The sequence below is a fragment of the Rhinolophus ferrumequinum genome, chromosome 20 (assembly GCF_004115265.2).
Source record: "Rhinolophus ferrumequinum isolate MPI-CBG mRhiFer1 chromosome 20, mRhiFer1_v1.p, whole genome shotgun sequence".
Classification (NCBI taxonomy): domain Eukaryota; kingdom Metazoa; phylum Chordata; class Mammalia; order Chiroptera; family Rhinolophidae; genus Rhinolophus; species Rhinolophus ferrumequinum.
Window position 1 is genome coordinate 25,478,310 of NC_046303.1, and position 23,461 is coordinate 25,501,770.

Genomic DNA, 23,461 nt, shown 5'->3' on the forward strand with positions numbered 1-23,461 from the left:
AACAACCATCTCATACGGGATCCCTAAATGATTAACTTTACTACATCTTTAACTCAAAAATCTGTAAAGTGTCTGGGGAACTACAATCTTCAAATCAACGGTCTAGGAAAATGCTACATAGAACTCTAGTCTCTATTCTCCGTTCCAACCTTCTGTTCTCCCTAACCCTCCACACATTTCTATAAATTACTGAGTTCTCTGTGCAAGTAGGTGGGGTGAATGGAAGAAAAGTCAGGAAATTCCATGCAAGAGAAGAGGAGGCTATTTTGCACAAAGCACCTCGCATTACGTGCTCTACACATATTATTTTATTTAACACCAAAGTGTAAGTATTAATATCCTTGTTTTACCATTAAAAAAAAAAATGAGTCTTAAGGATTTTCAGCCACACAAGTGAGTAAACAACAAGGTCACAATTCAAACTCTTTTTTGTTTTTCTGATTTTAGAGATTAAGTGGCTCTTTCTATGACTAAACTGTAGCATATTTATTGCATTACCTTCTTTGTACTAGTTGATGAAAAGTATTTCTTGTTCCATCAACAGGTACTTATTGAGTGCCCAAGTAATAAATACACAACATCTGATATACATAATACATTTTTTTAAATCTGCAGATTGCCCTAATTTTCAGAAAGATACTAGGAAGGAAAAAACAAAAAAGCAGAAGACTGCTACTTTGTGCTTTGTTTTTCTACAGAAGGTGTTTCAGAGTGGAAATTCCTGGGTCAGGGGAGAGAATCTCTTATAAATATACATTTAGGCTCCCAGCTGTGGCTTGATTCTCTGTATAGTAATTTACATAAAGAGTGATTCAGCTCCGTATATTTCATCTATTTAAATCATTTTCATTTTGAAAGTTGGCATAGTAATATTTATAGCTTGACATATCAAAATAATTTACATGTTTTTCTCACTAGTACATAACCATAGAGAACATTTTCTAGAAAAGATTTTTATGTATTCTGTTTATATAACAAAGCTAATAGAAATCATACCTGTGCCTAAATTGTAGCCGCACAGACTAATTTAAAACGACAAATCCCTTCGCTTTTCGCTGGACCTGTACCAGTCTCGACTTTTGAGTTCAAAAAGCAAACCCTGTGCTCTGTCCTCCTACTGCGGGCTCTTTCCAAGTAATGTTTCTCTTGCTTAGGATGCACATTTCTGCCTCCTTGCCATCATTTGGCTGCTTCTTCCTGATGTTTTCCCTCAGCTTAGGACAAACTATCCTGAGACCGTGGCCTGCATGGGTAGACTTTCATTTCATTCTAATCGGTTTCTTTGGTAATGCTGTATACAGTTTCTTTCATGTATTTAAGTTTTTATTTTTCCTCAGAAGGGGCTCGTGTCACCACGGAGGTGAAGGCCGTACCTCATTTAAGGCCTCGCAGTGCCCTCTTCTTATGCTTAGATCAAAACACTCCGCTGTCGTTTTTTGCCTCCCCTGAAAAGTAGACGCCTCAAGGCAGGGAGCAGCAGGGATCACAGTGTAACTCTCTACCCACGTGGGACTTGTACACAGAAAGGGAATAAGCCATAGGAAAGGGTGGATGTATGAAAGGGTGGATACATTCTATCTGCTCAACGTGGCAACCCTGGCTATTTTATGTTGCTCAGCAGCTCACAGATGAATGAAAATGGATGATAAATTATGATTAAATGCCATTTAACAGAAAAAAAAATTTTTCAAATACTGCAGTTCATGAAAAGAGTAGAATATGATGTGACTAAGAGACTATAAAGGCTCTGAAGGTGGTCTGCCTGATTCTATATTGTTTCATTTCTCTACCTCTGGTTCCAAACTACACCTTCTCTCCTACTTCTCGCCAATGCTGGCCCTGAAGAGGATGGATATAAGAGGCTGAACTTGTAGAGTCCAATTCTTTGTGACCACTGCTTCCCAGAGACTAGATGAGAATGTCCTGTGGCCCAGGGCCTGGCCCCTAAACTTGACCACTGCTCCCAAAATCCCTGTTGGCTTTTTTGTTGTTGTTGTTGTTTTCCTGAACTCAGTTGCCTCATTGTCATTTAAGAAAACATATTTTACAATGAAAAGATGTGAGTACAGGGAAAGAAAGCTGAACTAATATTTCTTATTCATTTTATATGTGCAAATATTATACTATAGGCTGTTAGGGATAGGTATAATTATTTTAGAATTACGTTAAATAGTAAGTCATTTGTTCATCATCATGCAGTGACTAAACAAAGAGCCTGGGCTTGACCCAATCTCCACGCTCCGAAAGCTAGTGTCTTTCCTACCTAGCACAGGACTCTAGTTGCTGGGAGAAATGAAGTCCTCAAAAGCAGATGGTTGTAAAACCATCCCGATGCCAGCATATGCAGTGATTCCCAAGTATGTGCTTGGGCCAGGACTGCTGTCTTTTGTGGTAAATTTCTTTCTCATTATGTTATCTCATGGCCCAAGAGGTACTATGGGAATGAAAGAGTTTCTTCAGGCTAGACACATAGTAGGAACCCAATTAAAAGTAGTTGCCTCCCTTTAACTTCTTACCTAAACTACGATTGGCCTTAACCTCCACGTAGTGTGTCTTCTAAACAATAGGACAATCTGCCTGGCACTTTCACTCACAGCCACTTTAGATGCTAGTTCTTCCCTAAATCCTTTCCTGATTGTTTTCAAACAGGAGGCTCTTTTCACTCTTGTCCAGTCCTTAATTTCATTAACTCTAATTCACCATCAACCATTTGATACATCCTTATCGTATGTACTAAAAAACAAAAGATAATTATATATGGTGTCAGACAGGTACTGGATTTATAGGGGTGACCACTTCATAAGTTATATAAATGATTAACCACTGTGTACACCTGAAACTAATACAATATTGTGTGTCAACTGTCACTTTTTTAATATTTAAAAAGAAAGAAAAAACATTGCCAATTAAAATATGACACATCAACTGTAAACTGAATCCACTTCAAATACGTAAAAAATGTGAAAAGTGTGCTTCTTAAAATCATTTCAAGGTGCGTCTATGATAGTCGTCATCAGTTTGTCCCGCCTTAGAACTGGACTTGTGTGCTCATGCATAGTCAGTCAGTCCTTGGCCTGGTTCACCCCGGGAAGTGGAAACTTCCAGACACTTCCAGCAATCCATTCTCCCACCTGCTTGCAAAACAGCTTAGTAGCCCAAAGATAGTCCTTGCAAGAGGGCTGCAGGTGACAGCTGTTAGTGGCAAGACTGTGAGCAAAGAAGCTTGGGAATGGGTGTTCAGACTTGGTAAAGGGGCTCCAGGGTGATCCCAAAAGGCAGTTAACAGCATTCACTATTAGACATATTTAATATATGACTAAGACAGGGAGGCTGGTGTAATGTATGGGCTATGGACTCAGATGTCTCCCATCATAATCACATTTCATAGATCTAAGATAACCGCAACTATATTTTGATCTAAAACAATAATAATTTCATGAATTGTTGGAGAACTTTTAAATAACTTATGTCTTAGTGGTTTCTATTAACATATCAACTATATGTAATTTATGGTGATGTTTACAATTAATTATACTTTTGTTTTCTTGTACTTAAACTAATGGACATACTTAACGAACATTATAAAACTATTCATATGATATGCAGGACAATCGATTTGGTTGCCTGGCTATAGTCCCAGGTTTACTAAAGAGATCTTGCTTCCTGCAGGTTAGATAGTTTATGTCACTGAACTCAATTCTGAGTAGCCATTAAGATTCTGAGACTCTGTTATGAACATTTATGAACTTAAAAGATGGAGAAATTATTTCTGCTCATCACTAAAGGATGTGTGGGAGTTGGCATTAAAATCTCTATTACTTAAATTTCTCTTTCCTAGAATGGTATTGCTGGTATGCCTAGAATACTCTAGCCTCAGGGCAGGGTGTAGCAAGACTAAATCCCGGAGAATGTGTGGAGTTAGTTCCAAAAACAAAGATTTCAATTCCATCCAAGAAGAAAAGACAGAATCAAAGAGCAAAACCAAGGTCAAGTACGGTGTCAGTCTAGAAGACTCCAATGAATGAATAAGTGCATGAGTTTATAGTAATGGATGAAAGCCAGACGTAAACGAGGAAGCAGGAAATGGGTACAAGGAGACTATCCAATTGAATTCTGGCAAAAAGCACCTTTAAAAATGTGAGGACACCCTTGCTCTGTTGTACAGAGGCAGGAAGGGGATTTAGGAGACATTGTCTATGCTAGAATCTGGCAGTGTTTGTACTTGACTAAAGCACCACATTGTCTCATGAAGTTTGTATTTCTTATCCTTATACAAGATGGTGATTCAGAATCCTCTCAGAGTTGTTTCATAGAAACACACTCCACGCAACAGCCACAGCCAACTTCTCTGGGAACCTCCAATTACTGAGCCGAGACCTATTCAAACTTTGACTTCTGGTAGTTTTTCTTTAGCTTAATACTACTATTAAGCATCATCTATTTAATAGTCCAAGTAAGCACTTTTTTAAAAAAGTGTTAATGAGAATGTAGTCCCTTGTCATCTCAGTTTCTCAATGACTCAATTATGTGACATTTACTTATGTCCTTTGAATGACAACAGTCATGCCAGCTGCTGGCTGAAGGGGAATTTTCCAGCAGCACTTAAATAGACTGTTTATCTTCATTAGCTCTTTGTTAGAATTCACTTTGAACAGACCTGGAGGCTGTAATTCATCGAATTTGAGAGCAATTCTATCAATGTTTTATGTGGTTTTGGTGTCTACTGAGCTAATTCTTTTTTGGTTATTCATTTGATGTATAATATTTTAATTATATTATCATGTTTTAATACATGTCATGCATTAATCTTTATCTAAATTTAGTTTCTACATTTTAAATTTTAAATTTGTATCTACCACAAGTGTGCTCTCATTTTCACTATACATTCTAGTTTAAGATCTAAGCAGAATAAATGGTAAAAAAAAAAAAAAAAAAAAAAAAAAAATCTCTTAACTAGGATTGATATCAATTTTAAATACCTTTGTTGGTGTGTTACAGAAGTTGTTTATATATAATCTTTCCTTGGCATGTAATACAGTAAATTACATGCTTGTAATACAGTAAATTACAGATATGCTTGAACAACAGGATAGTGTAGTTACTCAAAATTTTCTTATATGACATTCTCCTTTGCAATTTTTTTAAATGTATAACACTACATATATAATGAATAACCATTTTTGATCATTTAAATGATACATCTTCTATCGCTGCACAGAAAAATATGCAGAAGTGACTAGTAATAAAAAGTCCTACTAAACACATGAAGGTTAATGGAGTTTTCCATATATGGGTGTATGGATTTTAGACTTCAAAAAAGTAGTTAACAGTCTCCCATCTTTGAAGGATCAACTTGTGTGTAAGGTTGAGTCTGGTTTAAACTAACAAACAATAATAATAATTGGAAAAATTAAAAGAAAAATATATTTCTAGAGCTGTTGAGAAAAATATTAAATACAAGGTGCCCAGTGGGATTTCCTGGCCAATGAACCAACACTGCTTCCAAGAGTTCCTACCCTACTTTTCACTAAATTTTATTTACATTCATAATATGAAAATACATTTGTAAAGATGGCAGTTTTAAACATTGTTCTGACTACTGTATGTAATAAACGAAAGAGGTATTTTGTTAAGCTTGTTTTCCATAGCATATAATCAAACAGATGCCTTCTTGTTTCTAAATTTATGTTATTTACTATACGCTTACTAATTTGAGGAACTGCTAAGTGTGTACTGTCCTTCAAAATTCTTGCCCACTTCATAGTCTTTGAATTGGTTGTTCTGTAAGTCTGGAATGTTCTTCAACTTAGTAGCTGTCTCTGGATCCCTTATTAGTTTTAGCCTTCCCTAACAAAATATCAAACGTAGAGCTCTTGACCCTATCTCTGTCCAATCAACCTATTTGTTTCTTTTAAAGCACTCTTCGAAATCTATCATTGATTTACTCATTTATTTATTAACTGATTTATGTCTATATTCCCACTAATCCAGTAGAACTTCCAAGAAGGAAAAACCTTTGTCTTCTACACCTCTAAATCCCTTGCCCTGGTATATAATAAATGCTAAAAAATTATATAGATTGAGTGAATATGTGAATGTTTTATAAGTATTCTCTCATTTAATCCTCCAAATAATCCCATGTGATCATTTCAAGGGAATTGAGGCTCAAATAGTTTCAGAATCTTGCCCCAGTTCACTTGAGCCGTCAGGCAACAGAAGGGTTAAAGCCCTACTCTGAATCTTTATGGACTTTGTGGGGTTTTCTTTTTGCCTTTCATACTAATTTCATTTAACAGTATTATTACCTTCCCAGCACCTGCACCAGAAACCCAGTCTTCCCTTCCTTTAGACCCCACCCGAACAATTGGTTACCAAGTCCAGCCATCCAGCCGATCGAGTTCTCCTCTCCATCCCTCTCTACACAGCCTTGGTCTTGAACCTCATCATTTCTCATCAGCACTGCCCTTGGCGTCTTAACGGGTCTCCCCGCTATAAGTGACTTCCTCCGCCTTCAACACTTCCACCAGGACAACTGTACAGATTTAACACTTCAATTAAATTCACTCAGTGGCTTCGCCATCATTAGGGTGAAATTCACACTCCTTCGCTCTGCAAACCCCTGGAGGATCTGGTTCTTGCCTTCTTTTCCATGCTCACTTCCTTACTCCCTACATCAGGGAGTGCCTGAAACAATGGCATTCTTCCTTATTCCTATGTTTTTATATTTGTTTCCTCTGAATGTGTTTCCCCAACTTGTCTGCTTGTTTGCATCTAATCATCCTTCAGGACTCAAAGCGAACATCATTTCTTTCTGAAGGCCTTACCCAATTCAACCCCGTATGGTCACCACCACGAAGCAGACATGCACGTGCTATGGAGCACCATAAAACCCAGAACAAGCCTCCATACCATGGCTTTTTATAGCGTGTAGTAATGGTTACATTGTGTTGTTTGTGTTTCTTTTGTGTTCTTTCGTTGGTTTTCTTGTTTTTGTTTTTAATCTGGCAGTCCTTGGACTCCCTGAGGGCCTGTTCCTAGCCTAGTACCTGGTGTGCAATAATTTTGCACAGTTATCTGTTGAAAGAATGAATCAAATAGTGAATATACTTTTAAACATGATTGTAATTTAGTTCAATACAGAAAAGAAAGTGAAGTATGAATTGTGCCGTGAATTTATTAACTAGTGGCAATAGCCTCAGAAGCACAGACGATTATGTTTCTGTGACACTAAAAAACCCTCTGTGGGAGAACATGGTGGGTGCTCTTCACCGCATCAATCCAGTCTCCAAAATAGCTTCAAAGTACTGTGCTTAGTACAATGGGAGATACATAAATAAGACAGTTGGCTTTGGAACACTGCCCACCAATGCAAGAGACATCAGTCTCCAAAGAAACTCATATGAACCCCATGACTTCCTTTTACATAAAATATATGATCCAAAAATTCATCAGAAACCGTTTGATCTGGTCTTTATTTTCAACTGAAAAATTGTCTTGAAATACCAAATTACCTCTAATCATTAATTCCATTTATTTGCTCTAACAATCTCTTCAAGACCTATTTGAAACATTTTATAATTTGAAAAGCAACTCCATGTTCATAAGTTCAGTGGCTGCTTAAATATACGCTGTGTTGTTTGGGGTTTTTTTAATCTTATTGCAAGAAACCTCTGGGTTTAAGCCCTCTTGAGAGATAACTTTCTAGTCATTCTCACCAAATCCTATTTTGCAGATTTCAGAGATGCATAATGCTATATATAAATTTCAAACAGGACTTCCTAGAGAGTAAGGACTAGTGCCAGCCAGAAGAACTGCTCAGGGGGCACAGAACTGCAAACAAAAAGCAAGGTGGAATTTCTTTTTTTTCTTGTGGGCCTCAAAGAATGATTCTGCTTTGCCTTTGTCCAGGTTTCCATGGAAACTCTGGTCCTGGAATGTGCAATTCTTCAGAGCCTTCATCGTGAATGCAAGCTAGACAAACCTAAGCTGTAATCTATTTCAGTTCTGCCATGAGTTGGTGAAATCAAGGAATAATTGTATTCATAAAGAGGTCAGTCACCATGAAAATGAGTAAAATGAGCAAACAATGGGTCGGGTGATACCTTTAATTTTCCTTCTGTGTTTGGGTAAATATAATGTAGGAATCTATAGGATTTAGGTTTCTTACTTAATACATGAAATAATTAACTGTATAATAGCAGTGAAATCCAAAGGTACCAATAATCAGCCTAATCTTAATTTTATCCAATGAACTTAAGCAAAATGAAAGAAAAAATTTCAAAATAGTATAAGTAGACCCAAAAATCATTTTTAAAAAATCTATCTACAAGAAACAACTTAGGAAAAATCTCATTTTAAGGACAGGTAAAAGCAGGAGAGCTTATGTTTTTAGTTCAGAAGGAATGATGTTGATTAAGATGGATGATGAGTAGCACCTCAGAAGTGTTATAAGCAAGCAAATGCTAAAAATACCATGTATTGTAAAAGAAGCACAGAAATTCCCAAAACTCATAGAGGAACAGAGCAAGAAAAAACTATCAGGTTCCTGGGTATGAGACATGAGGGAAGCTAGGGTAGGATATGATACATACTGCTCTGGTTTCCTCCAGTTGGCATTTACCCAAGAATGGAGTAGGCAATGTGGTAAATAGGAAAGATGTGGTTCTTTCCCTCAGGATGTGTATCTCCCAGCAGAAGAGAGAGGAGACAGACACGAAAGAGCTGATTTTACAATTACTGAATTACGAATTGCAAAATGTGCTATGGAAGAAAAGTGTAGGGTTCCATGAGAGGATGGAAGGAAGGAAGCCAGCCTTACATGTGTTGCCTCCCTCACAATAATCACTTGAGTTAGATGCTGCAATTCTGTTTCACAGGTGCTAACAGACACATAGAGAAAGTAAGAAATTTCTCCCAAGGTCGATCAGAAACTAGACATTGGAGCCAGGATTTAAGCCAGTGGTGGTCTCTCAGGGTTCGTGGTCTTTTTCTTGTATCACATGATTTTGTGAAGTGGCCATCCCAGTTTTATTCTAAATGCTAAAGTTAAGAATTAGAGAAAGATAAAATACATTTCTCAGAGGATGCTAGAATTTGTGTGATATCTAGATCTCTCTGAATTCTCAGTAAGCGCAGAGGGATTCTCTTATAAGGAATCCTTTTGGAATTAGCCATTTTATCATAATGACTTTCATTTAACTATTTTTGAGTTTGCCTACCTAAGACATAGACACACCCTCTGTTAGGATTCGCAAAGCCAACCAAGGGGCTGGCCTGGGAAGTCAGCACATTTCCCTCACTACGCAAGTGTGTGAGTTTGGAATCCAGAGCTCCTCACTCAGCCCTCATTCAGATCTTCTCCGTGATCTGCCCGCACTGACTCCTGTCACTCACTTTATTATCCTGGTACATGCCTGTCATTGTAACTCAACTATTAACAACTTAAAAGATATAAGACATATTTTACCTATCTTTGTACCATAGTGACAAGCATAGTACTTCGTCACTGTAGGTATTCGATTGTTAAAAAAAAAAAGAGTTATAAAATTCTTCTAATTTGTGATAATAATACTTTAATTAGATACTACAGCTTCAACCAGATACAAAGTTGACATAAAAGATACACTGTCAACTAATTCTGAATTCTTTATCCAGGAGTCTTATTTCTGTAAGAGCTTATTAGCCACTGTTGTGATGACATTATTCTGAGATCTGTTTTGGAATGAGTCAAACTACTTTCTGCATGGAAAGCTGGAGGAAGGGATAGAATATCAATCCCTCTGATAATATCCCTAAACCACCTAATTCCTGGAAGTAAAGGCTTTTAAGTTTTGCCAGTTTTCTCCTCCTTTCCCGGAACTGTAAGCTTTGTAAACTTAGAGGATGCTTACCCTTATGGCCCTCTGTAAACAACAAAACGCAACCTAGGGGCTTTTGTTTTTAAAATACATTTCAGTATCCACTTAGGTGAAACACAGTGCAAAACACCTTGAAAACACCAGATGACCGTGTCTACAGAACATCATCCTCAAGAAAGGAGTTGTTCCCATTGTCCTAGATTACCTACACAAGGAGGACCAGAGGGCTATCTATGACCCTGCCATTTTGGTAAAAACAAGCACCATAAGAATACAAGCCCTGATTCATTTCTTCAGATCCTCTTAGTTCAATTCAGTTCAAATATTTACTAAGCACCTACTGCATGCCACAAGCAGTGAGAGATGCTGTCGATGCCAAAATGAATCAAGGTGCATATGCTGCCCTTAAATGGGGGGATACAGATAGAGCAATGGAAAACATCTTCTAGTATGAGGAACAGGCTCTCTTCTCCCACGCCTCCCACCCCCCACTACCTACCCTCTCTCTATACTCAGACAACTCTTTTTCCCCCATGGAAATTCAAATAGAAAAAAATTACATAAAGCTTTAATGTAGTATAAACAATACAATGACTGACTCATAATCTGCTACTTCTGACTCATGATCTTCCTCATTCCATAGTTTTTCTGAAAACGTCTCATAGTCTCCAAAGTTTTCCAGCCCAGCATCCAAGTGTGGACCGGAAGTTAACAAAGATTCTTGGAGGCTCTCATCCCTGGAGATGAACATTAGGTGTACGAACAATGAGGATTCTCTAATTCTTTCAATGTTTGCTTTTGAAATCCTTGAAACTCCTAAAAGGAATATCCTTTTTTCTCCAATATCCCCAAAATTCATTTATCTTTTTATCGTCTGTCTATTGGTTTTTATGTGATTCCAGATCCCAACACTTGCTAATACGTGTTCTTCATAACACTAGTCCAGGGGATACTTACAGAAAGATGGTAATTTTTGAAGAGAAGGTTCTGTGGTCATATAAACTTGGAAAGCTCTACTTACTACCTATCTTTCATAAGACACATTAAGATAAAATCTCTGAGACATCTTACAGTATAGAAATGCAATTTATTTTATTTAACCTGGCACTTCCCTAACTTACTTGGTCAAAACACTCTTTGATCTTAAAACTTATAGCCTGAGAAATTCATTTTTCATGGAACACATTTAGGAAACTCTATTGTAAACTGATACCTTTGGAATTATGTGGCTGAGAATGGAAGACTTCCATTCTCCAGAGCTATCTTGTAATTCATTCATTTATGCAATATTGATTGAGCATCTGCTAAGCACTTAATTACCACTTGTTCATTTAAGTCTGATCCAAACTTCAATCAGATCCCTAAACGTGTGAAACGTAAAGAACCTCTGTAGAGCTCTGGAGATGAGCACCAAATCCATTTTGCTAGTAGCACTGTTATGATGATCTTCCCTCTTTCCAGTAATGGACATGTGGTCGTATTCCTTTTCCTTAGCCCCAACCTCAACGCTGCATCCATTTGCAGATTTTCCATATGGTCCCAGATATGTCTTAGTCTCTCCTCTGACTTCCTGTCCAGTTCTTTCCTGACTGGACAATCTGGAAAGAATCCCCACCAAGGATCCAGGGAATTGGAACCAGATCTCTGCTCACATCTGGCTCCCTGATACTACCACCAGGCCCCATGTTACACTATATTCATTTTTTTTTCCAGACCCGTTCCATTATTCACACTGTGGCTTTATATGTCTGATTCCTGAATCCCAGCCATTTCCAATTCCCTATGTCTTATAACAGCAAAGCCCGAGTTGTGAAAATTCTCTCTTCCCTTAGTTTCTAGAACTGTTCAGAGTTGTTTTGTTTTCCATCCTTCCTTTCTGAATACTTCTTTGCCACTTCTTTCATGGGTTTTATTGTTAGCTAGTTTCCTAAACATAGTCTATTCTCAGGCACAGACAGTCCTGGGCCCTATGTTTTCTTTCTTTGCACTCTCTTATTGGCAGTTCATTGACCCTTAACACTTCAACTATAATAGAAAATATGATCAAATGTTAAAATTTGACTTATCTTTCATCTTTTCTGAAACTTAGAAATTTGTGAACACCAACTGTGAATATTCTGAGGGAAGCATTCATGAGGAGCATGTTAGATACTTCAAAAACTTCTGTGTATCAACATATACCCAGATAATAGAGAACGTCAGATAATAGAGAATAATCATAAATACCATTGTTAAGTTGATATCAAAATGTAAATGTCTTTGTTTCCCATAATCATTTTGGAATACACTCAAAATATCTAATACATCTTTCTTCCAGAAGATGTAAGAAGTTTAGATTTCTATTCTGTCTAGCATCGTTAAACACTCATCTCAAAAGACAAATACGTCATGTATCATTATTTAACAAATGTCTTAGGTAAATCAAGAGTTGAAATTGTGTTCATATATGAAAGTGGTAATTCACTGACTCACTAATTGAACAACGGATTTTCTTTAGTAGTAGTCATCATAGATTGTTTCAGTAATAATACCTTATATATTTGTCATATATTATACCCTTCGAATACTTCCAGGTTGTCTATCCTCAGTAGATTCCAGTGAGAAATGAGGAGTACAAATTAGAATTTCCACAGTTTTGGATATTGGGTCACACAGAGTTTAAGTGACGTGTTCGAGATCAAATAGAAGAGCTCCACCAGAATATAAGTAAGAAAACTGCTCTCTCCTGTTCTTCAAGTACAAGACCTTAACAATCTTCACATAGTCTCTTGTAATCACTCCTGTGATGAAGCAATAGAGATGAAAAAGGCAATAGTGTACCACAATACATATATTCCAAAATACTGTCCCATCTTACAAGTAAGGAAAGGTTAGACCCAGAAATGTTATGACTTGACCAAGTTCAGAGAGATATAAAAATAATTGCACAACAAATTTAAACTCTGAAATTGCATTTATATGGACAATGGAAATATAGATAATATGATTACATTTTACTCTTTTTAGTTGTCTTCATCAGCTTCTGAATATATTTTCTGGTTTATTTTTCAACTCTAATGTTGAAGTTGAATTTGTCCTGTAACACTTCTCAGAGCTAATTTCCGGAGAATAAAATGATGTGAGGAGAGAGACCTAATGAGGTCAATCATTTAATTTCTTGTGCTATTTTGATTTAACTGGGCTAATAATGACTTTTTTTAAGTCTGTCCTTTATGAGTGTCTTTTCCCCTTTTGTAGAACTATTGTTGGTAATGCACCAATAACACCTGAAGGGAACATGAGTTCACTAGTGGATATATCCTGCCAAGTCAGACAGTCTGATATTCTCTTTACAACACAACATTACAAGTTTTTGATGTGATAACGCTTGAAAAGAGTCACACATTGAAGCGATATAGATTAGACAGAGAAAGGGAGAGAGAGAGGGGGACAGGGATAGAGATAGAAACACAGATAGAGAGAGAGACAGAGAGCTAGAGATTCCCTACTATTACATGTAATTGATGTGAAATACATCAATAAAATATTTTATTTCCACTGGTTTTCATATCTTTGCTTGATTTCAATCTCAACTTTTCTTCAGTGCATATGCGTACTTACTACTTCAAGTTGATAAAACTCGGATTCTGGATTTCTAACAGGTAACTGAACAGATACAACCATGTGAGAAAAAATTTCCAAAGACGTGCAACAGGAATAAACTTGCAACAGAAAAGTGTATAATGCACTCATCTCACAAACAGCAATAATGCCAAATATGGAAATACGGCAGAGAAATAGTTAACCAGTTTTCAACTTATATTTTGACATGTAAATAAATAAATACATATCTGGTTTTAATGTATAGTTATTCTGCAGAATTTTAAAAGTTAGAAATTTAAACATATATGGGACTTTGAAGTACTAAAAAGGATGGCACCAGATCTAAATTCCAATCCTGCCTCCACCAACCTGGCTAAGTCACTCACAGCTTAGCCTCAGTTTCTTCATTTATAAAAATAGTAGCCATCAAGTCCACCTGGAAGGTCGCTGCCAGTATCAAATATGATAACAGGTTGCAGATTTCTTAACATTAAAACATGAAAAATAGTAGCTATCTTTCATGTTCTTTCTTACTACATTTTTTGCTTATATACTTCTCCAGTAAGACCATATTTATTCTGCTTATATATCTGAAATTTTATATGCATGTAATAAAATTTCCACATTGTTCCAGGGTAAATGTTATACAAGTACACTGAACTCATTTCTCTAGTTTCAAGCACATGGATTATCTTTTAGTTTGATATTGTTGTTGTTGTTAAGAAATAACATTTATTGATTTGTCATCTTCCTGAATTTCATCTCCCTATATTCATGATCTTTTTCATGTCTTTGTCTAAAAATGGAGTCTTTCTTCTTAACTTTAATTTTCAGCCACACTATCCCACTCAGGCATTACCCTATATATTTCAAATCTGTTTTATAGCATGACATCAAATGTGTCTTGCAGTAACTCCTCTCATGTGAAAATTGCAATACAAAACAGATAACCAGCATCCACTGTCTGGAAAACTAAGGTGTTTATACCTGACCTCATTCAAAACCTCTACAAGTAAATGGAAATCATGGTTCTCCCTGACAGTTACTGTATTATCCTCTCATAATTAAGATTCCTCTTTGAAAATCTTGCCTGGAGCTCATACTATTAGAATAAGTAATCACAAATGACACGCTACCTGGAGCAAGGTATTCAAGGACTTAGAGATTTGGGGTGAACCATACCCTCTCTGGGGCCCACAGATCTACAAATGCCAACTATGGCAAAATTCCAGTTTCCTGGAAATGAAAGCAACCCAACTACATCATGGAATACTAGCCCATTCTACTTATACTGTAGTCCTTGCTCAATATTATTTGGTTAATTTCCACAATCTAATTTCATATTTTTCAAATTCCATGTTGAAATCAAATTAGTGTGCTATCACCACCATTTTCAAAATTAAAGGAGAATAGAGTACTATGGAATGAAATTGAACGAAACAAAAATTTAAATAAAATCAGAGGGCATCCCATGCAACAGGGACAAATACTAAAATATTATTTTGTGAAATGTTTGTTTATATGTGTGTGTGTGTGTATGCCTATGTGCATATGCCTGGGTAGTGATATAAGAGGTATTTTTTATTGTGGACCATAGTAAAATACTTTGAAAATCACTGAACAGTGTAATGGACACACATCTCAGCAGCCCAGATGTCACTTCAAGGAAGGGCTTGTTGCCCAGCTGCTGAAAGCACTGTCATCAAACACCATCCTCTAGCAGCCCCTTCAGGGATGGCCTGTGCTGCAGAGCCACCTTGCATCTCAGTTAAGGTCTCACCCTTCCAACAGTTGACATGTACAAAAAGACCAAGCTGTATCACATCATCCATAAGTCACACTGTGTGTTCACCACCCAGAGTCAGCTCCCCTTCCATCACCATACATTTGATTGTTTTGTTCCAAACCAAGAAAACTCTGACAAGACATTTTAATTTCATAGTCCCCCAAGGAGTCAACCGAGACTTGTTCACATCTGCATAGCAGGTCAATCTCTCCCTCTATCCGATCCTGTTTCCTTCCTCTCTCTTCTACAGATGTTAATCCCAAGGCATTTCCTAATAAACATCCTACACACTGAACTTCACTTCAGCAGCTGCTGCCCAGAGAACCCAATTTGTGATATCTACTCGATGGAGTGTGAAGGGAACCAAAACTTTGCCACTGAAGCTTCTTTTTGGGATATTGATTTTAAGATGTTTTTTTTAAGAAATAAGAATTCAGAAAGAAACTTTGCCCCAACCCATTTCCTCCTCAACAGATTCAGATTTAAAAAACCTGCCTTACAAGGAAACCTTGGCTTAATCTCTGTAAGTATCTTCACCCCAGCATTAGCCAGGAAGACTCCAAGCCTATTAGTTAGATACCCATTGAGTCCCATTGTTTCTGAATTGCCGAGCAAGAATTTTCTTTCCACGTATAAATCTGCGTATATTTGCTCTTCCTCAACTACCTGTGATTTTACCCATTCTCACTTCTGAGATCTAATACCCCACCCTCTTTTTCTCTTTCGTCCAAAATGTCTTACACACCCAATGTTGCCTCACTGTCTTTAGGATTTTCATGCTTATGTAAATTTCCCATGTGCATATATTACACATTTGATTTTCTCCTTCAAATCTCTGTTAATTTGATTGTTAATCCAGCTAGAAGAACTCAGAAGGGATGAGGAAAGGTATTAATTTCTTTTTCAGCCCTCACACTTTCAATAAAACGAGGTGTATTTTCCTCCATTCCTAGAGTACATTCAGAGACAAGATGGAACATCAGGTCGGTTTGAACAGGGGGAATGGAGTAATGAGCTTTGACCTAAGCCCCCAGCCACAATATGAATGAATTAGAGGAAACAGCTGCAGCCTGAAGTCTCTCAATAAAGTGATGCAGGGGTTCCGTGTGACATGGTTTCCATGGTCAGCCAGAGTTCTTTGTTTCTCAGGCATTTTCTATGCTGGGAATGTTCCCCTAGCTTTTCAGCCTCCTCCCAGATCTGTCACTCCACTTGGGGAGTGCAGCAACTGTGGCTGCCTACAGTGGTGACACCAACACAGGACCCCCCATCTGCCTTTCCTTTCACACTATAAATAAAGCTCTTGTCTATAATAAAATGACTGAAGAGGCCCAGAGACAGATTGGGGGTTGAAGGAAACTCCTGCAAAGGTTCACTTGCAAATAGAAACAGTAGACTAACTTAAAAGGGCTAGACAGCCCCTAGGAGGTGAGTTCTCACTGGAAACCCAGGTCTGGTGTGCCTGGACTCATTGAGGATGAGAAAGAAGTGGATGTTGTTAGCACGGTCTACTGAAGCCATATTCATATGCACCCATCGCCTGTCCCTATCATAGCCAGAGGAATCGCATTTTTGCAGATAAAGGACAATGAATGATCTCCAGTCTGTTTAAGATTTGACTTCTAGGCCAGACACACAATTTTAGGCTTTTATAGAAGAGATTTTTCGTTTATCATAAGACCTTTCTGTTGACTTGAAGACTTGGATTCAACAAAGCAACCAAGAAGACTAAGCATAATCTAGTTCTGAAGCTAGATACCTGCACTGGATGAGATACAGTGTTTTCACTCTGATGGGAGTTGCAAGGGGTGGTAGGCCATTGTCGCTACTTTCTTCAAAGTACAAATTTCAGTCACTCTACATGCCAAGAGGGAAATGTCTAGGATCTGCTTAGGTGACATACTTGCAGGTACTCAAAATAACTATAAAAATAATGAGAAGATCGAAGCAAAAAAAACAAATAATTCAGTCATGTTAATTCTAATCACACTATCTGAAATAAATTATGATATCTTGTCAATAAGTGTTTAGACAGTCACACACTGGCAGTTAGGAAAGACAGCATTATAGACTCAGGCAAACTCATAAATAACAAATATTTTCTGCCATGATTTCACCTTGAGATCATTTGGCACCGATACTGGTGGGGAGGTATCATTCTGGCTTTGGTCACATATACACTCATTTTACATGATGTCTAGATTCCATCCCTCAGAGTCTTTTACTGATTTTCTTTAAGTGGTTTCCAAGCAGTTTAAATTAACCATTCTCTCCAAGAGAGAAGAGCTTAATCCTTCTCTAATTATATGACCTGATTGCGAACCGTGAAAGTAAATGATGTTAATTAGTAGGACAGACAGAATAAAGGAGGCAGAAGAAAAGCCTTTTTTGCTTTTACCCTTTCATCCCCCATTAGTCGCTTTCCTGTGAATACTTTTAATTTGTCTCTCAAAAGGAATTTTCAAAGTAAGTGATTTCTCACTTTTCCACTTCTCTAAATAGGAAACTGGACCATTCCTATTCTTTCTATGGTTAAATTAAAAAAAAAAAAAGGAAACCATCTCAATATTAGAACAGTTATTTTGCATAGTATAATAAATAATATTACTTAGCTCAGGAAAAATACCATGAAAGAGTGCATTTGTTTTCTATTACTACATAACAAATTCCCCCAAATCTCAACAACTCAAAACAATAAACATTTATTACCCCATGCATTTTCTGCAAGTCAGGATGGAAGTGGCATACCTGAATAATTCTGGCTCAGAGTCCCTTATGAAGTGCAGTCAAGGCCTCGAATGGGGTTTCAGTCATCTCAAGGTTCCACTAGGGCTGAAGGACGCATTTCCCAAATGGCTCATTCAGATGGCCGTTGGCAGGTGGTCTCAGCTCCTCACCACATGGACCTCTCCATGTCGTTTGGTTGTCCTCAGACATGGAAACTTATTTCCCCTAGAGTGAGAGAGTACAGAAATGGGCAATATCTTTATGACCTCGTCCTGAAAGTTATATACCATCATTTGTACAATCTTTCCTTTGTTAGAAGCAAGTTAGTTAGCCCAACTCACACGGGGGAGGACTCGTAGGTTCAGCCTTTCGAATTTGTGGATATACTTTAAAATTACCACAGAGGGGAAGTCTATCTGAAGGTCACCTATCTCAGCAATCTCATATACAATATCTGGAATCTCCATCTGAAAAATAATCACTCCTCAGAAAAGAAGATCAATTATTGTCCATAAAAAATGAAGAAAGTCTATCAAATGCAACAATGTGGAGGAACCTTGAGGACATTATGCTAAGTGAAATAAGCCAGCCACAGAAGGACAATTACTGCACGATCCCACTTATATTAGTAGGATAAGTAGAATAGTCAAAATTATAGTAGCAGGAAGTAGAACGGTGGTTGCCAAGGGCAGGGGGGAGAGGAAATGGGGACTTGCTGTTCAAAGGGTATAAAGTTTCAGTTATGCAAGATGAAGTTCTAGAGATCTTCTGTACAACATTGTTAGTTAACAGTACTCCACATTTAAAGTTTTGTTAAGAGTGTAGATCTCATGGTATATGGTCTTACCACAATATAATTAATTGAAAAAATATACGATTCTCAATAAAAAGTTATTCTAGGTGGTTTCCCTGTGGTTAAATATAGCCATAGATAACTTATTACAGACACTAGCACTTTCAGATAATTAATTTTTTATTTTATTTATTTATTTATTTTAAGGAGGGCGCAGCTCACAGTGGCCCATGCAGGAATCAAACCGGCAACCTTGGTGTTATTAGCACCACACTCTAACCAACTGAGCTAACCAGCCACCCCCAGATGATTAAATTTTTGAAAAATTTTAAGTAAAGTTATCAACTTGACCTCCTAATTATAAACTTAGCAGAAAGATCTTCTAATGAAAATTACATCATACAATCATTTTTATGACACAAACATTAGTTTCCTATTGCTGTCATCATGAATGAGCCCAAATGTAATGGCTAAAGCAACAATCTTCATTATTGTACAGGCCTAAAAGACAGAAGTATAAAACAGGTCTACGGAGCTATGTTCCTTCCGGAGGTTCCAGGACATAACCTGTTTCCTTGCCTTTTCTGGCTTCTAGGCGCCACATATATTCCTTGGCTTGTGGCCACTTCTTCCATCTTCCAAGCACCTTGTCTCCTCTCTGATCTCCCTCCCTTTTATCGGGATCCTATGATTACATCAGGCCCACCCAGTTAATCCAGGAAAACATCCCTATTTCAAGACCCTTAACTTAATCACATCCGCAAGGTTCCTTGGGCCTTGCACTCACCGATTCCAAAGATTAGACACGGACAACTTTGTGGGGCTGTTATTGTGTGCACCACAACTGATTTTAGGAGGATGTCAGAGTTCAATTAAACTGTGGAAAATACCCTGACAGACTTAGCTAATACCATATGAAGAAGGCTTAAATTAATTTGACCTGTTAACACATAATTAGTGACCAAAATGATTGATTTTACGTACCGCTATGACATGTGGCCTTCTTTTCCAAAATCAAGGCTTACGAGGCTGGCAAGTCACATTTGCTTTCAATACTTGTTATAGTTAACATCCTGGATAAGTTAGAATTAAAGCCTGAAATATGTACAGGCAATCCTCTCAAAACATCACTTTCTGTCACCAGTGGTTCCAATCCCATGTCCTCAACCACCCCACAAAAGATGAAGAAATACGAACTGCCTTGAGAAATGTTCATTTTGAAATATATGAAGTTTGTGAAAGAAACTCTCAACAAGATCTTTTGAGATTGGAAAACAGCTTTCCATACACACAGAATCGCAGAATTTGCAGAGCGTGATGAGACCTACGAAATCTGAAAATAATACAGTTCTTTTCTACCCTTCATGCCCACCCACACCGTCATTTTATATATGAAGATTTGAAGGATCAGAGAGTTTAATATACACTTCACCTCTTAGTAAACCTAGTAAGTGACAGAGCTTCACCTAGAGGCCAGTGTATTTTTACTGACCCAATGTATTTTTACTTTATTACATAGCCATCACAAGTCCATGTTTGTTACCTGTTTAAAAACAAAAAACAGAAAAGTAATACAATGTGTGTGAAGGCTGTGTATGGCACGGGGCAATGGTAGGAATGGCTGCCACTTACTGAGAACTTACTGTGTGCTGGCTTCTGTAACAGACACCCTTAAATACACTATCTATCAATATTTTAACTCAACAAAGTAGAAAGCATTACCGCTGCTACTAAAATAAAAAATGAGATAACAGATTTTTAGAAAGGTAGATAAACCTGACCAAAGCAAGAACCCGAGGATGTGGACTGTGTCTCTCCTCTTAACAACAAAGCTCATGAATAAATTATCGCTACATTTCCGAAGAAAGAATAAGGAAATATGCACGTTGAATAAGCAATTTCAAAATGATCTAACATGATGAGACAAGATTCCTACCAATTTCATGCATTCAAAGTTATAAATCCACACAGTGTTAATAGATTCATTTGTCTGTTCAACAAACACTCATTGAGCATTCATCATGTACCAGGTGCTATCCATATAAGATGTGAAAAAGATAAATTAGGTGCCAGTCTTATTTAATAAATAAATCAGAAGATTTCAGGTAGTGGTATACAACATGTTTTTAAGAACCATATAATTTCAGCAGGGTAGAAAGGAAACAGAAAGTTTTAGAGGAAAGACCTCTCAGTAAGGTGAAATTTGAGAAGCAATCTGAATAATGTGAAGAAGATAAACATGAAAGGGCTTTCAAAAAGACTGTGCCAGGCAGTGGGGAAAGCACTGCAGAGATCCAGATACAGGCAATCTTTGACCTACTTAAGGATGCAAGAAAGCCAATATGATCTGAAGCCAAGTGGGCCAAGACAGGCCATTAGGCAAGGGCTTGTCCACAGATGGTCTTGTAGATCATTAAATATGCTTTGGCTTTTACCCTGAATATGAAGAAAAGTCTTTGGAAAGCATTGATGAGACTAAAGTGACTGGATTTAAATTATAAATAGATTGAAATCTGCTATATGAAGAACACATTGTAAGTGAGCAAATATGGAAGGAGGGTAACCAGTTAGGTAGCTTCTGCAGAAGTCCAGGCAACAAACAGCAGTGTCTGGGGTGCGTTGGTAATGGGGGAAAGTATGAAAAGTGGTTCAATTAAAGCGTAGTTTAAAGATAGACCCAAAGAACTAAATGGTAGATTAGAGAGGAAAGAAAACAGTTGAAGATGACCCCTAGCTTGTTAGCCTAAGTGCCATGGATGCATATAAATACCATATACTAACGTGAGAAATAAACGAAAGGAGCAAATTCTGAGGTGAGAAGGTAGAGTTCAAGAGCCCTATTTTTACATATGTTAATTTGAGATGCCAATGAGATGCCAAAATATAAATAAGGAGTAAACAAATATACATAGACATCTGGGACTCGAGGAAAAAAAGGGTCAGGGAAGAAGATTAGAATATGGGATTCATCAGCACGAAATGGCATTTAATTTAACGCCATTAGATTGGAAGAGCTTGTCTAGGAAGTATAGTTAGGGAAGAGAAAAGTACTCCAATATGTAGAAGTTGGGGAAAACAAGAAGGGTAGCAACAACAACAATAACAAAAAAAACGTAAAGGAGCAAGTAAAGAAAATATGAAGAAGTATAAAGGAGATTTTCATTTTTGGGAAAAGTACAGTGAACACAGTGGTAAGATTAGAGGAGCTAGGGAGGGATGGAAAGCTGGGTTATATTAGGTATGGTATGATATCAGTGACCTGAGTAGTGTGGGGGTTCAGAACGAGCCACCCCAAGATGTGCTTCAGTGGTTTGAAGATTACTTTGAACTAGGATCAATAGAAACTTCTTTTGGTTCCTTTAACTACCTAGAAGAATTTGAATTAAAGGCTTTGCCAATAAGACATTATCAGAGTCCTATCTTTTTTTATTATTATTACACTTATTGGGGTAGCAATGTTTAGTAAAATTACATATATATAGGTTTCAAGTGTACAATTCTGTAATACATCATCTATATATCACACTATGTGCTCACCTCCTCGAGTCAGTTCTCCTTCCATCACCGTATACAGAGAGTGCCAAAAAAATGTATACACATTTTAAGAAAGGAAAAAAACTGTATTAAAATTATAATACAATGAATGATGCTAGCATTCATTTGATTAACTCCATCTTTTGAGCGAACATCATACTACACATTGCTATTGTAATTCAATTCAACTTAGAAAAGTAATACATAGATAACACCTCTTAAAATGTATACATTTTTTTGGCATCCCCGGTATTTGACCCCCTTCTTTTGAAACCTGTCTTTTTTTTAACCTATCTATAGGGCAGGGCAAACTACTAATTACTGAACATCTGCCCTTTTTATCATCCTGCAAAGACCTTTAGAAGCCTGCAAGGCACCTCACCTCATCCCTAGCTCAGGATATCTTACAGACCTCAATCTCTCTTTCTATCTTTGAACCTCTCCTGTATGCGAGGTTTCTGACTGTGTCATGTATGTGGGGTTCAGGTGTGCAGATATTAACTTTGATTTTTTTTTTCTTGTCAATCTGCCCCCTGTTGATTTGATTAGTTGGCCAGCCAACAGAACCAGAGGAGGGAAAGGGGTAGTTTTTCCCCTTCCCCACAGTAGCATGGACTTCCGGTTGTATCCAAGGTAATCTAGACTGATTTAATCGAGAACATAGCATGATTGGTTAAAGGTATGAAAAAATTATGCTTTACTTCTAAACAAAATTGAATTATGCTGAGTGTAATTATATATTTTTATCATAAAAATCCCAACGTTTGGAATGTGTAGGGAATTGTAGTTTTCTGATTAACTGAATTTTCTGAGTAGCTGCCCAATCAGGGTTTTAACTTTCAAATTATTCTCAAATATGTCTGTGCTTTGATATTCAGTGTATGTCAGTGTATTAAAATGAACATGGGCTAACATGCTTTCTGAATATTAGTCTTATGTTGAATAACTACAGGCAGTACACTGTGGAATACCCTCACATTTAGAAACAGGGAAAATCAGATTAAAATTAATGTCTAGGAAAGCCTTTAGACAGGAGAAAACAATTCAAACTAGCTATATCAGAATAAATTCTGGTGCTCCGCAAAGAGAAGAAAATTCCAGCATGACCTCTTTGCCTTGGTGATACTAACTCACTGACAGACAATTTGCACAGATCTATGTAGATCTTCTTAGCACTAGTTG

At 37.3% G+C, this 23,461-nt stretch overlaps 1 long non-coding RNA gene across 1 annotated transcript in view; it reads right to left on the minus strand.

The window, feature by feature from the left end:
- LOC117012156 (uncharacterized) overlaps positions 1–18,143 on the minus strand; it is a 72,970-nt gene extending 54,827 nt beyond the window's left edge. Inside the window, exon 1 of the long non-coding RNA XR_004421136.1 lies at positions 17,974–18,143. This is a non-coding gene — a long non-coding RNA (uncharacterized LOC117012156). The remainder of the gene's footprint in view (positions 1–17,973) is intronic.
- Positions 18,144–23,461: the final 5,318 nt, after the last annotated feature.